Below are 16,813 nucleotides of genomic sequence, written 5' to 3' on the forward strand. Positions count from 1 at the left end.
TTCCTTCCTTCCTTCCTTCCTTCCTTCCTTCCTTCCTTCCCTCCTTCACACAAGGCTCAACACAGAAGAAAACCTCACAGAGAATTTAGTGTTATAAATTCCTGTAGCTTCTTCAGTGATGATAACCTCCACAGAACACTTTCCTGTTTACATGGCACCTTTCCATCCATTATCTCAGCTGATCCTCATGATGCCCCTCTGAGGAAGGCAGACCTAAGTACCTTCATTGTATAGACGATGAGAAATCTGAGGTTTGGAGAGGTTACTATCAAGATCCTATATACTATTAATGTTGAATCAGGGCTGGAACTCAGGGCTTTTGATCCTCAGTCCTATCCCTTCCTAGGATTCTCTGATGAGCACGGGACATACAAGGGGCCCTTTATGAGAGCTAGAAGGGATCCTAGGGGCCATCTAACCGAACCCCCCTATTTTACAGAGCAGTAAAATAAAACTTGGAGAGATTAAATGATTTGCCTAAGGTCCTGCAGGTATTGAATTGTAGAACAGGAACTGGAATGCTAGTCTTAGAACTCAAAATTCACAACTCTTAAATTTAAAAAATTAAAAAAAAAACTTAAAAATTCACAACTCGTCACTATCTCAGGGTACCTTTAGTTTACACAGTGATTTGCATAGCTTTTCTGTTGTAAGTCTTATCACCACCTCAGGAGGTGAGCTATTATTAATCGGACAAACAGCATATGGTAAATGGAGTGTTGGTATTGTAGTCAGGAAGGGCTGAGTTTGAACAGATCTTCAAATACTAGCTAGGTTTCTCTGGACAAGTCACTTCTCCCCGGAGTCTCACCTTCCCACCTATTGAATGTTGTCATTCAGTCAATTTTCACTTTTATCCAACTTTCTATGACCCCATTTGAGTTTGGAGTTGTGTTTTTTGTTTTGTTTTGTTTTTGACAAAGATGCTGGAGTGGTCTGCCATTTCCTTCTCCCACTCCTTTTACAGATGAGGAAACTGAGGCAAACAGGGTAAAGTGACTTATCCAGGGTCACACAGCTAGGAAGTATCTGAGGCTGTATTTGAACTCAGGAAGATGAGTCTTTCTGATTCCAGTGGATTCACTGTAATACCTGACTGACCTGACCTATCAGACAGGTATAATAATAATAGTTCTACCCCACAGGGATGTGGTGAGGACCAAATGAGACAGGATATGTAGAGCGTTATGGAAATTTTCAAATGCCATATAAACTTTAGCTATTGTTATCTCTATTTTATAGAGATACTATTTATATTATATATAAAGATATAGAGATATAAGTATACATAATATTTATATTATAGAGATAAGTAAGAAAGCTAAGTTGACCCAGAAAGTCTTCCTGATTCCCGAATCCAACACTTTCCACCATGCCACATGGCCTCTATCAACCAAGTTGGGAAGATTTGTACTGGGGTCCATTAGGAGGAGAGTGTCCACAGCCATGGTGTTATTATCACCTAACTCTGACCAGCGGGGCTAACCAGGACTAAGTATGAAGAGCTTGTGTACCCAGCCACACCCACCCAAATGGAATGGGGGTGTTCTCTAGACCCCTTCTCTTTGGATATAGAAAGCCTCACCTGACAACTCTTTTCATTTGAAAAACAAAGCAAGCAAGGACTTTTTGGCTTTCTTTATTAAGAGGATCTCCCTATATGAGGGGTTTCCTAAAAATTAAAATCAGAGGAGATAAAGTTCCTGTCCCCCATACACACACAAACACACACGCAAACACACGCACACACACATGCACATGCACAGATGCACACACATACACACACGCGCGCACACACACACACACATGCACACGCATGCACACACACACACACCCCTTGCTGTTGTCCAGTGCCCATGGTCCAGGAGGAGAGTGTTAAGGGTTAAGCTGAAAGGCTGCTGGCCCTGGCCCTGCAGGGAGGGGAAGGTATGCTTCAGTCTTGGAGCTTGCTTTAAGACACAATAAAAGAGGCTGGCGTGCTGTGTAAGCATTGTTCGGAGCGCTTGTTGTTCCAATTATTTTTTACGTTTTCTCCTTATACGAGGAACATCTCAGACAGTAACTCAAACACGGAAATACCTATTTATGCTTCAGAACAAGCGGTTTAACGGCATTATATACAGATGTCTAAATATTTTGAAAGTGTCTGTTTATGGGGGCAAAATGAAAAGTACCTGTTTTCATTTGAGGGATTTTATCAGGGATTTGCACGGGAAACGAGAGGGGCCTGCCAGGAGCTGCCTGCTAGTAGCAGTGACCCCAGTAGATGCTGGGGGAGCAAGCTCGGGGGCAGATGAGGCTTGAATGGATGTGGAAGGAGCAAAGCCAGGGACTCTTCAGCACAGGATTCAGACAAACAGCCCAGGGCCTGCTTGGGTTTGGGGCTTGGCCAAGGCACAGCAGGAAGATTCCAGGCCATGTAATTAATATTGACCATTACAAAGCAAATTACACATATATTGCCTCGTGGCAGGGTTACTTAGACCCATTTTGCAGTTGAAGAAACATGTTGAATTTCCATGGGATGCAATGGGCAGGAACTGGCACCACGTCTTGCCTATGATAGGCATGTAATAAAGGTCTGTTTAATTGAACTAAAATCAAAGAATATTAGAGGTAGAAAGGAAGTAGAATCAGAGTCAGTTTAATACAACAAATCTTACATCACCTACTGTGTGCAGAATTGTGCTGTGTGCTGGTGGTACAGGGGTAGAGTCAAAGCTTAGATAAAGCAGGATCTCTGATCTTGGAGAATAAGGGTGAACAAGCCTCTCAGATGTACAAGCCTGGGTTCAGATATCTTTGACACTAACTACTTCTTGTGATCTTGGGCAAATCACAAGCTCCCTGGGTCTCAGTTTCTTTAGCTGTAAAGTGAGGAGAATAGACTTCATGGCCTCCGAGCTACCTTCCATCTCCAGCTTTAGACAAAAACTATATTAGGAGCAATGGAAATGAGGAAGCATAAGGTTTTGGGTAGAGACTCGGACTTTAAGTCAGAAACACCTGGATCTGAGTCTCATCTCTGACACAAACCAGCTGTGTGACTCTGAGGGAGTTACTAACCCTCTCTGTGCCCCAGGCAGTCCTTTAGGGACTAGAAGGTCTGATAGATGCCTGTTTGCATTAGTGCAGATTTTTCATCTTGTAATTTCTTATACTAATGAAATTATAAGCATTTTAGGGGGAAAGGAGAGGGAATGACCTATAGTACCTACTATGTGCCAGGCAGTGTGCAAAGAACTTTACAAATATTATCTCATTTGATCTTCGCAGCAATCCAGCAAGGTGGGTGCTATTATAATACCACTTTACAATTGAGGAAACTGAGGCAGCATTTAAGTGACTTGCTCAGGATAACACAGCTAGTAAGTCAGTGAGGTTAAAGTCGAACTCAGGTCTTTTCTGACTCCAGGCCCAGAGTTTATCTGCCGTGCCACCTAGGTTCTCATGGGTTCTAGCACACATCCTCACCTTCCTCCCTTCACCTACTAGAAGTACAAAAATACAGTCCAAAAGTGGAAAACAATTCTATTCAGTAAGCATTAATTCAGTGTGAAGAGTAAACGTGGGCTAGTGAGCTTCCAACGTTCCAGTATTGCTCGTTGTAAAGGGAAGCTCCTCCTTTCGCTCTCTCAAGGGACCAGGAGAAAAGGGAAGCTGATGCTAATTTCCCATGGACTTTGATTCATGTAAGAAAACTGAGTCTCAGGAGGGAAAATGACTTTCTCCAAGTCATGCAGGAATCAGTTTGTGACCTTAGATAAGCCTTTTATCTCCTCTCATCATTATCATCATGATCATCTATAACAATAATAATAAGCATTTTATATCTATTTGATCAAATTTCCCTGAGTGACAGGAAATAGAAGGATTGTAAAATGAAGAAATTTAGGATCAAGAGAATTTTATTGGCAGAGGAGCTGGAATTTTTGAAAGAGTGATGGAAAGTAAGATAAGAGGATCATGGAGACAGTTTAGGAATCAGGCTGAGTTGGAATGAGAGGCAAAATTTGTTCACTTTCTCCAACAAAGACTCAGAATTGCTGAGATAAACCAAGCGGAAGTTTTCTATGCATAGGATGGGAGAAGAAGAACTGTGTGGTGGGTCCTCCACCCTCTAGGATCCCATGATGAATAGGAGATAGTACGGTACAATGGGAAGAGCAGCAGTTCAGGACCCAGAGGATCTGAGTTCAAATTCTGCCTCAGACACTACCTTCTGTGACTTTAGAGAGGTCACTCTACTTTAGGGAGGCCTCAGTGAAACTAGAAAGCCTCTGAGGTCCCTCATGGCTCCTGAGCTATATTCTATGTCTAAGAATAATTTTGGTACAAGGATGGTAGTATCAACTTCCATGACTTATCACTAGAAGTACTAAGGGAAGAGGTGGCAGAGAGTTCTGTTGTATACCTGAGTCAGAAAATGTCTACTATTGGGGTCCACTGGGCTCACCTGCTCTTGCATATTGGTAATAATTTCATAACCCCCTCCCAAGATGGTGGGAGATAAGGCAACCAGGAAGATACATGAGATAAGTTCTAAGGAACTGATTTCTCAGGTGTTCAGACCTTCTGGTGCCTCTGCCATCCTGAACTTACTGCTCTGATTGTTGTGAACTCCTATGAGGGTCAGTGGAGGAAGGATTCAATTTACATAACACTTTTGAATAAAGCTCTGTACTTGGAATCATCAGGACCTAAGGGCAAATTCTTCTTAAGAGCAGTATGTTCATGGACAAATTACTTAACCTCTCCCAGCCTCAGTTTCCCCATCTGTAAACTGAGGATAATAATAGCACCTATCTTACACAAGTCTTGTGAAGGAAAAAAAAATGGAGGACATAGACAAAGTATTAAGTATATAAAACTTAGAGTGCTCTACAAAGGTAATCTATTAGCTTTTCTGGAGGCCAAATAGAGCCCACATTTCACACAGGAGAAGGCCCAGTGGACATAGTTCCTCTGGTTGCCTCTCTCTGCTTCTGGCTCAGGATGAAGCTGTGTATGTTTCCCCACCATCACCACCCCACCTGAATAACATCATAATACATCCTGTCCAACTCTAGGTGTCTGATGTCTTCCAATAAGCCAGAAGGAGGCTTGCTTTTGGTTTGCATTACTCTGGGTCCAAGAGACAGAACAGAGGCTAAAGAAGGCAGATAAGTGGTTTTATGAGCTAGTCTACACCCCTTTTTAAGATGAGAAAACAGGCCCAGGGAGGGGAAAAGATATAGTCATTCAAAGCTAGTGTTAATTTCATAGGCTTTAGAGCTAGACAAGGCCTTAGTAACCACCTAGGGCAAAGCCTCTATTTTATTTGTTTTTTAAGGTGAGCTTTATTAATATCTTCTGTTTTTAGGTCAGTCAAGTTCCAGATATAACCCCTCCCTTAAAGAGAGTTAAAACATTTAAGCAAAACCATTGGGGGAGGAGGGCAGTCAAGAGATACCAAAAATGGTCATAAACCATTTCGTTTTTACAAATTAGGAAACTGATACCCAGAGAAAAAAAGTCACAAAGCAAGTCACAAAAATGGTAAATAACAGCTGGGATTGAAACCAAGTCTTTTGACTCTGAATCCAAACCTTTCAAAATGTTCAGGATTAAAGGCACTCATATGTGGAAAAACAAAGATCCAGAGAAGGTTGGGGTGAAGGAACCAGAAAGGGACACTTTTAATAATGGAGACCATTATTTTTAAAGTAATGGATGCAGTTCAACAGAACAGTGGACAGATCTCTGGCCTTGGAGTCAGCATGATCCAAGTTCAAATCCTGCCTCAAGCATTAGCTAGCTTTGTATGAGCCTCTGTTTCCTCATCTATGAGGATACTAATAGTCTACATCTCACAGGGTGATTGTAAGGACCAAAAGAGATAATTCATGGAAAACACTTTGTTTACCTAAAAGTTCTATAATTCTTCTTATTATTATAATGGACAATTTTTGTTGCTACCAATGATGTTGGATAACTAATTAAGGGTGAGTCCTCAAAAGATCTTCTCCCAAAGGGATTTTATTTTATTTTTCAGGTTAGTTGGGGGGCCCTGTGTTTTCCACCATTCTCTCTCAGAGGAGATTTATCCAGCTCTCCCTGCACCAGTAAGGAAGATCTGCCAGGCACACTTAAAAGACAAAGGATCAAAGGCAGAAAATAAACAAATGCTAATACCCTAGAGCAAGGCTGACCACCTACTGGGCTCTGACTGTTCAAAGCTCACTGACCTCCCCAGGAAGCTAAGCCCCTGCCCAGTCACCTGGGCTTTCAAGGTCCTTCCCCCCAGCCCAGCTGCCTAGAGCCCCATCCTTGGATATCTCTCCCTGATCCCCCCAGAGCTACTCCCCCAGCCTAACTCCCTCCATCTTGGAAAGGCCTGTCCTTCCAGTCCCAGGATATTTCCCTGACCATTGTTGTTGTTGCTATTATTTGCCCTGGTTCTTGAAGAGGACCATGATATCAGTAAGGTGATGTTATGACTTACAAGAGAACCAGATTTAAGGGAGGCAGGGCTGTGCAAAGTCACTAGCCTCACTCTCTCCTCCAGAGTCACCTGAGCCCAATGCTAAGATATAGGTCAAGATGACTGGAGTTGGCCCTGGATGCAGAGGGAGACCTTGGTCTTTTTAAGCTAAAGTCTTTCCCAAGTCTCTGTCTGAGGCAAAGCCCATTCAGTGCTTAAGGTTAGGTAAGTAATGAGGACACACACACACACACACACAAAAACTAGCCGTGTGACCTTGGGCAAGTTACTTAACCCCAATTGCCCTCCAAAAAGCAACCCTCCCCCCTAAAAAAAAACTAGGCAAAGAATGGCCTTTCTTACCTAGCTTAAAAAAATCAATCTGGGAGGAGAAGACCCTCAGGGTTTTCAGTCAGCATCTATCATGCGCATAATCAGACCCTGAAACCCATGTTGTGACATGAGCTCATTGAGATCAGAGACTATTTCCTGTTTGCCTTTGTTTTACCCACTTCTCAGCATATTGCATAGCCTCTTGTGCAAAGTAGTTCCTAACAGAAATTTGTTGAGATGAAAATAGCTGCTAATTATAGCCCTGTCAGTGATGCGAGTGACTTCAGAGACCATCCAGTTCTACCATCTTGTTTTGTAGCTTGGACAACTGAGGCTTATAGAGAGAAAGGAAAATGCTAAGATCACAGAGGAAGAGGTAGTGTCAGAGCTGAGATTTGAACTCAGGTCTTCTGATGCCCAGGGCAAGTCTATTTCCCTTGCACTGCCTCCTCTAATCTCCCCATTTCCCCCAACACTTTAAAGGGCCTGCTTGGCCTTGGGTAGAAAAGAGAAGACTTCCTGGGCTCATTGTGTAGATGGAGTCCTTCCCATTTTTGCTCTACTATCTAACTGCTCCCCACCTACACAAGAGGGGCCATCACCAGTCATCTTGACTTTGTCTTACCTTTGGAATTGGATGACTCTGGAGGAGAGAGTGAGGCTGATGACTTTGCACAGCTCTGCCTCAGTTAAATCCAATTCACTCATGAGTCAAGATGTAATGAAGGATGAACAAGGTTTTTTATAGCAATTCCTCCAGAAGCCCTATCTCAGAGTTTACAGTGTGGGGAGTAAGTATTACAGCAAAGAAGGATGAGCAACCCAGATAGCCATATTATAAGAGAAGGTTAGGTAAGATCAATGGATACAATGGAACTGTTCTGGCAAAGTGGAATGAGAAATCAGCAATGCATTGGAAAGGGCCCTTGCCTGGGTCTTCAGAGACCCAGATTTGGATCCAGGCTCTGATATTCAGTAACTGTTTGATTTGGGGCAAAATGTTTCATCTTTCTGGACCTTGAGGTTTTTACTAGCTGAATTCTAAGGTCCTGTCTTGCACCAAAGTTTGGGGATTCTGATGCTTGTGATGAGGGCTCCTGGAGCTGCCATAATCCTGTATTACTCTTGCTGGGAGAGACACAAAGAACTTCACATTCCCCAGGGACCAAAACATGTAAATAGCAACTGATCATATACGTACAAACATACATATATCTATAGTTACAATCATATTAAGAAACTGACTATAAATAAAATGAAAGATCTTAATTCTGTAACACTTTAAGGTTTATGAATATTTTCCTTATAACAGCCCTAGTTGCTTTGAATAATACCCTAGAAGTGCACTATTCCTCCTGCATGGCAGGTGGGTGGATAGAGCACAGGCAACTGGAGTCAGGAAGACCTAAGGTCAAATTTGACCTCAGTCACTTAATGACTGTGTGACCCTGGGCAAGTCACCTAACCCTGTTTGCCTCAGTTTCCTCATCTGTAAAATGAGCTGGAGAAGGAAATGACAAACCACTCCCGTATCTCTGCCAAGAAAATCCCAAATGGGGTCATGAGTAGTCAGACAAGATTGAACAACAACAACAAACAGAAAGATGATGATTTTTCCTAGGGCCATACTGCTAGAAAGTATCTGAGTTGGTACTTGAGCCTGACTATGGATCCAGATTCTGCGCTCCACCTACTTTACCTTGATCCTTAGCATTTCCCCTATTAGACTGTAAGCTTGTTGAGGTCAGGGACTGTCTTTTGTTTTGTTTTTTTATATCCTGAGTGCTTAGCACAGTGCCTGACACATTTCTTTTTCTTCAATTGGTTCAGTTACCTACAACTCATTGTGACCCCATGGACCATACAGTCCATGGGGTTTTCTTGGCAAATATACTGGAATGTTTCACTATTTTCTTCTCCAGTGAATTAAGGCAAACACGTTAAATGACATACTCAGGTTCATATAGCTAATAAGTGTCTGAGGTCAAATTTGAACACAGGTATTCCTGATACCAGACCCAGCACTCTATTCACTGAGCCACCTAGTTGCCTGTAGATACTTAATAAAGGTTATTTAATGAATGAGCTGGCAACTTCTTCCATAGTTTCATATCTAGGCTTTTTCTTAGGGAGGCCACATGGATTCTGTCAGACTTGGAACCAAAAGCACATGTTTCAGGTCAGAAATCTGATAGAAAATGGCTTGGATTGGAGTCATAGAGCCTAAATCTAGATTTTACCTCTACTGCTTACTAAAGCTGGGGAATTTCTGGCAGACTTCACCTCTCTGGCTTTGTTTCCTTAATCATATAATGGGGGGGGGGTGTTGGGGGAAGTGGGATTAGACTAGAACTCTTCTAGCACTAAATTCTTTAAGCCTGTAATCTCTATACATAGCAATTCAATGAAATACTCAGAAAAAAAAAATCTGTCCGTATTCCATAGTCCTGGGAGATGGTTGTTCTTGAGGCTTGGCATCTCTAAAAGGAGGCAAATGTTTGCAGGAAAGGTCCCTGAAGCCACTTTGGCTTTGAACCCTGATCCAGAAAACTCCTGAGAGAGGGGTGAGGAGAGTCCAGTCAGCTGTGTTGGGACTAGCAATAGGTCAAGTGTATCTAGGCTAGAGCACAAGAGATATTTTGTACCCCAACTTTAAATATAAACAAATGCACATGTCTGAAATCTAGGAAAGCCCCTTCTCCAGGATCTATAGAGATTCAGTTTGTAATGTCAAGTTCTGTGGGTGATAGGGAGGGATCAGTGCTTCTGGCCAACAGAGACACATGGAAGGCTGTAAAATCCAAACCTTTCTAGGAGTTTTTGTCTTGGTCCTACCAGCCTAGTATACCCTAGGAATATCTAGTCAAGAACTTAAGAGTACATCTAGCATGTCAAAGAGAGGGCACAGGCATGGGCACAAGCCACAAAGACCCTGCCTCCTGCTCTCCCCACTCTGAGTGTACCAGTATTTGCTCTGAAACATTTATAGGTTCCAGGGCCTGGAAGGGCTACTATCCAATTGGTTTGGTAAAAACAGAGACCAGTCATCATTTTGTGCAAAATAGTTAAGCTGGGAATCCGTTAACTAGTGCAAGTTGATGGTTTAGTTGTAATATGGGAAATGAACATAGGAAGATAGGTGTTGCGTTTGGAAGACACCATTATTCACAGAATTTAGTCTCAAGTTCCATCCCCCCTTTTTCTTGTTGTCGTTATAGTGTATAGAAAGTATTTCTTGACATTGATGAGATTCTTGGTTCTACCTTGGGTTGCTATTTTTTGTTTTTATTTTAAATTAATTAATTGATTGATTGATTTTTAGTTTTCAGCACTCACGTTTATAAGATTGTGAATTCTAAATTTTTCCCCTTCTCTCCCCTCCCCAAGACTGCATACATACAATCTGTTATAGGCTATCAAGTCCAAGTACAATCATATTAAACATATCTGAGGGTTACTATTTGTGCCATTTACATGTACACCAGGAATAGGAATCAATTGAAGACACACTTGTACAATATTGGACTCGGTCCAGTACTGTCCATCTCCCAGTCCCAAAGCCAGCCAGTGACAAACTGCCCTCAATAACAAATAGCCATAACTTTGGCAATTCAATACAAACCAAGAGACTAAAATGAAGCTGCTGAGAAGAGGGTAGGTTCTACCCACCTTACACTTAACCTAGAGTTTCAGGGCTTAGAGAAATAACTTAGTCCTACTATCCAATTTACTGGGGCTCAGAGTGAGAAATAGGTATGTCCCAGATCACAGAGTTACTGACTAGCAGAGATGGGGAGCCCAGGCTTCCTGTGAACTCTCTAGAGCTCTTCTTTGTGAAGAAATTACTGGCTGTAGCCCTCCCCTGGCTGCAAATGATTACATGTACCACCCCCCCCTCGCCTCCAACACATCGCCCCCTTGCTGCCCTACACCTGATAAGGCACTCACAGCATTCAAGACCAAAGAAAGTATATGGAGTGGACTACCAAGCCCTGTCCTGTCCAATTTATAAAGATTTTTAACTTACAACAATTTAACCTATAAAATAAAGGTCATAATCCAACTGGTTGCCTAGAAGCCAGGGGTCACAGACTGCTAGAGAAAGTTTCCTGGGCTTTGACAGAGTCAGGGCTTTGTTTAAAGGCATCTGGGGGGTGTTGAGAAACAAACCCTGAAACCATTGATTAGTAGGGTCTGTTTGATCTTCTCTGAGATCAAAGGAAGAAATACAATCTAAGGAATGAAAGTCAGGGGGTGGGCAGGACACAGCCTTCCCAGCCTCTACTGTGATCTAGTTATTTCTAGGTTTCGATATCCCTGTCTCTTCCCCATTTGGGAAAATATCTACAAACCAGCCACAGAAGTTAGTAACTGGCTCTGCACTCATCACACCTCCCTCCCCTCCCCTACTCCCTAAACCTTTCTATGTGGTGATCTCAGCTGCCAACTCATATCTGCACCTTGACAAGTGGGTCATCCAACCTTTGCTTCAAGACCTTGGGGATGGGGTGGGGGATGGAAAGGAACTCTATTATCCCTAGTTCCCACACACTTTCTCCCCTGTCCTTGCCTTTAACAGAACAACTTTTCCCATAGCTTTTCTAGTGAGCTGGTGACCTCAGCCCTTCCATTCTGGGTCAGTTTACTCAAGTGATCTTATGGTGTGTTGAAATTCCCAGATTTATTTTTTTCAGGTTAATTGTTATCTATTCACACCTCCCTCATCTTGTCCTTGTGAAGCTGGCTTTCTGATCCTGAGTATACAACTTTACCTTTTTACTTATTAAACTTTATCAATTTAGATTCAACCCAAAGTTGTAGCATGCAAAGTTCTGCCATCTGTCCAGCATCCATTATCATCATCCATCTACACTGAACATCATTCTATCCCTGTATTGCTACTTACCTTTTCCTCACTAAGGCCCTTAGCTTTCCATAGCTACCTCATCTCATTCTAACTTTAGCATTGCTGACATATTTCTTACAGGATCAGACAATATTTATACACACATAGGCTATTGCTATACCTCGCTTCCCTCGATGAAGACCATTCCTGTGTCACAGCCCTCTTGCAAGGCTTGGACACAAAGATCTTGTGAGCTGTAGTTCTTCAGAATGGGAAGATAAGTTAGTTTGAGAACAGGAATGGATGGTGGTATTTTCCTTCTACAGTGGGCTTTTTTGGAAGAGAAGAAGGAAGTAGAGCTGGAGAAGAAACAGGAGAAGGAAGAGGAAGAGGAAAAAGAAGAGAAGAAAGAGGAAGACAGAGAAAGAAGAGGAAAAGGAAAAAAAAGAGGTGGAAGAGGAACAGGATAAAGAAGAAGGAGAAGGGGAAGAGGAGAAGGAGAAGAAAGAGAAGGAAGGAAAGGAGAAAGAAGAGGAAGGGAAAAGAAGAGGAAGAGGAGAAGGAAATGGGGAGGGGGACCAGCCCCTTAATCATTTGCAGCCAGGGGAGGACTACAGCAGGTAATTTCATCAGCACTTAGTAAACATTGGTGATACAAAGCAAAGCAAACCAAACAAACGAACAACCCCCCCCCCCCCGCCCAAACTGGTCCTCAAGGAGCATAGAGAAAAATGGGGTCTGTGTTTCCTCACTTGCACCTTGCCTCCAACTCTTTGAGAATTATTCGTTCATATTTTTGATCACTTGTGTCTTGGGGAGCAGCACAATCTTATAGATTCAATTTCCCATATATTTTTAATGTCAGACTTTTATTAGAGATATTTGATCTTCTCTTTTTGTTAGATATTTAATACGATTTTTTCCCTGGTGTGTAACTTTTCTTCTGATTCTAGGTGGCATGAGTTCCTAACTTTTTTTGAAAGCTTTTAAATAGAAAATAATCAAGTTTTTCTATTTTGGTTTTTCTAATCTCTTTTTTTGCCATATGTAATTCCAGATTTCCCCCTGTCCATAGTTGTGAAAGATACAAACTTTTGTTCCTTTCCATTTTTTAAATGATGTGACTTTTTCTATTAGGATCATTTACCCATATGGAAATCTCAACTTGGTTTTTATTTGCCTGGGTCCTTTCTAATTTTCCCAGAAGTCCTCACAAAATAAAGAGTTCTTTTGTCAGTAGTTCCTGTTCTTGGACTTTATTAAACACTAGACTCCGTGTGAGTTTGATTCTAGGTCTTGTTTAGTCTATTCTACTGTTCTATTTTTTCCTCTTCTTTCATATAATACCAGATTGTTTTGATAATTACTCATCTGTAATATAGTTTGAGGTCTAATAGTACCAAGCCTCCTTCCTTCCTCCTTAAAAAAAATAATATCAATTTATATTTTTCACTTTTCCACTAAATGAATTTTGTTTTGACTCCATCTAATTCTAAAAAGTATTACTCTGAAATTTATTATAATGCTAAATTTGTAGAAAAATGTGGGTAGGTATAGGGGCTGGACTCATGATTTTATTGTTATAGAAAATGCCCAAATGAGGCAATTTCTTCTACCAGGACATGCATGCCTTTTCTGCACTCCCTTCCTTCCTTCCTTCCTTCCTTCCTTCCTTCCTTCCTTCCTTCCTTCCTTCCTTCCTTCCTTCCTTCCTTCCTTATTTTATTTATCTCTTTCAAATAAGGCACTGATGAAAAATGAGAAACAGACAAGAGAAAGGACATTAACATAATAAAAACAATAATGTAATATCTGAGTTTAACCAATACAAACATTAGCTAAAAACAAAACAAAAATGACAAGAGTCTAGAGAGTGCCTTAGCACTCAGTGAGCCAGTGACTTGGCCAGGTTCTCACAGCTAGTTTGTGTCAGAGATAGGACTTGAAGTCTTCTGGCTTCCAGGCCAGGTCTCCATCCACTGGGATGATTTGATCATCCTTTTTGCTGTTCCGTTGTGGCTCAGCCATGCACAGTGCCTACCTCTCTAATTATTTACTTATTTTCTTTCTGTAAACTTGTATTTATAACTGCCTTGGTAAGTTCCTTCCGCAGTATTTATCATCACTGTAAATGGAATTTCTCCTCCTAACCTTTCCTCTTAGGCTTTGTTAGTTATACACAGGAAGAAAGATAATTTGTGTGGATCCTGCTGGTTTACTGAAGTTATTATCTTGATTTTTTTGTTGTTATTAATTCTCTCAGGGAATCAAAGTAAAACAGCCTATTTTCTGTGAAAAAGAAATGCTCTCGTTTTCTCTTTTCCTGTTCTTATTTTTTAGCACATGGTCTGAGATGACTTTCCCAGCTTCCACTAATACTGATGACTCCAGTGAATGGAAAATTGGCCATTATATCCCCTCAGGCCTCCAGAAAAATCCTGGCGGTACTAGGGCAGTGTCTTTCTAATGCTATTGACTTGGGCCTCTATTCCAGTGTGTGCTCAACCAATATCATTAGCTGTCATCATTTAGCCAGACAATTAGCTTGAAGAAATGAGCATTTACTAAGGAGGCACACATAGAAAGAGCAGCTGGTAGAAAAGATCCACCCTCCTGAATCTGTGACCCACTCCCACCAGAATGGACAAAATCCATAGGGAAGGGGGCTGAAGTTTAAAAAGCAAACGTGTCACAGGAGTAATCTAGGGCGTAGTGGGTACAGAACTGGGCCTGGAATCAGAAAGACTAGTTCAAATTTGGCCTTAGACACTTACTAGCTGTATGACTCTGGGCAAGTCATTTAACCTCTATCTGACTCAGTTTCCTCAACTACAAAAAAAATGAAGATAATAATAACACCTATCTTCCAGAAATCAGGATCAAATGAGACAATTTTTTTTAGAGTGCTTAGTACAGTGTCTGCCACATAGTAGACAATGAATCCTTATTCTTTTACTCCTAGAAGTATTTTATCTGGAGTTTTCAAAATGCCCCCCTTGGGTATGTTATAGGCTTTTTTTAACAAACCCTTTGTAAAGCCTTGGATCTATGTCTAGGTTGTACTTGGCTACCCATGTAGGCACTGCCATCAGCTATTCCAAGGATGCTGCCAGAAAGCCCTGTGGGAAGATGGGAAGCCCCAAATCATCTTAACCTCTTAAATTCAGAAGATCCTGCTGGGGTCAAAATGCAAGGAGGTGAAAAGGAAACTAAGCCTTAGGACTCTTCTATTCCACGCTCTAGAGGTAGCTGGATGGCATTACGTCTAGAGTCAGTAAGACCTGAGTTCTGATTTAGCCTCAGGAACTTATCAACTATACATCCTTGAGAAAGTCACTTAACCTCTGTTTGCCTCAGTTTCCCCAACTATACAGGGGAGATTAATAACAGCATTTACCTTGCAGAGTTGTTGTGAAGATTCAATGTACTGGCTGTATAAATGTTTATTCCCACCCTCATTATCTTCCTTTTCAGGTGTTTAGCTACAATTCCCTCTTCCACACTGATGGGCATTCAAATCTCTTGGGCTCCAAATTGACTTAATGGTTTATATACGACTCAGAAGATGTGACCAAGATTCCCCAACAAATCTAACAACACTTCCTGTTTGGTGTCATTCCAATTGATGAAGGACTCTAATTTATGGTTGAGGAAGCTGAGGTTTGGGGACAAGGACTGCCTTGCCTGACATTACACACCTAGTAAAGGCTGCTGATTCTGAGTCTAGGACTCTTTTCATTGCATCAACTTTCTCTGCACAGCCTTTGAGGGTATGCCTAATTAGAGTGAGGCATTTCTGTGTGACTGGGAAGAGAACCTTCCTGCCCGCTTTGGTTCAGAGACCACCATGTTAGAAGCTAGGGTGGGACTGGCGAAGAGATCAATTTCTAAAGAAGCATGACCTCAGTCAGAAGTTAGCGGATCCTTTTTTCTCTGGGCATCTCCAAACAGGGGATGCCGCATGGCCAGTGATCAAGCATATAGAAAGAAGGATTCTTGTTCAGGGGTGGGTTGGAATATGGATTTCATGTACACTTAGACATGTAAATGTTATTTCCCCAGGTTGAATGTAAGCTAATCGAAGTCAGAGGGGATTCCACTTTTATCTCTGTATTTCTAGCATCCAGTCTAGTTCCTGGAACACAGTTAAAAAAGTGATAAAATTTGTTAACTGAGGACCACTGAGGTCTGTCCCAAGAAGTTGAAGGTTCACTTATACTATGAGTTCTCCATTGACCCCATCAGACATTGTTTTAAATCAAAGTTCCAACCCTACTTCCAGTCTGCTTTCAGTCTTAGACTACATGTCTCAGTACCCCACACCTGCCACATTGTCCACTTGAATCTTTGGACCTCTCACTGCATGAGAATCTCCTGAGGGTCACCTCTCCTGGCTCCTTGATCAGGCTCTGTCCTAGAAGGATTTTTGTCTCTATACATGGGAAGCCCAGGGCATTGCCCTGGGAGGAAAGAAGGCAGCACGCCACCTTAGTTTTTATTTTCTCTACCAAGAAAAATGATTTTCAGATTGAAAATTAGCATGATAGACAGGAAGATGGAATATATGACACAGCATATGCCAAAGTCTCTCGTGGCATCCTTGTCCAGAAGATGGAGACTTGGGTTTGGTGATCAATATAGAGTCTGAGCTGGTTAAGCCTCAGATGGGGTGATCGTGCTCATGTGAGATTACTTATGGATGGCTATGTATTCATTGTGATGTCTATATGTGTACAGGCTGTGTGTGTATGAGTATATCTGTACACATAAATGTGTTTAAGTATATTGATTTGTGCATGAGTGTTCCTGGATGCATAAGTATGTGTACAGGTATATATGGGAAGTCCCCAAAGTTTTAGGACAGCAAGGTATTAAATTAAAACTGCACTAAGACTTTGAGGACACCCTGCATATTCCTGTGTGTTTATGTGCATATATGTGTGTGTGCTGTGTATAAAACTGTCTATATGTATAAACATCTATGTATGCATGAATATATCTGCATGCATAGGCATGTGAATGTGTCTGTGTATGTTTATGTGTGTCTTTGTACAAATAATTTCATCCACATGTTTTTGTTTCTAGGTATGTCTTTGTGTTTGCATCTTGGTATGTTTTAACAAGGTGTGTGTGTGTGTGTGTGTGTGTGTGTGTGTGTGTGTGTGTGTGTG

Source organism: Petaurus breviceps, unplaced genomic scaffold, assembly GCF_028583685.1.
Source record: "Petaurus breviceps papuanus isolate PSGF00001 unplaced genomic scaffold, PetGlider_PUasm1.0 188, whole genome shotgun sequence".
Lineage (NCBI taxonomy): Eukaryota > Metazoa > Chordata > Mammalia > Diprotodontia > Petauridae > Petaurus > Petaurus breviceps.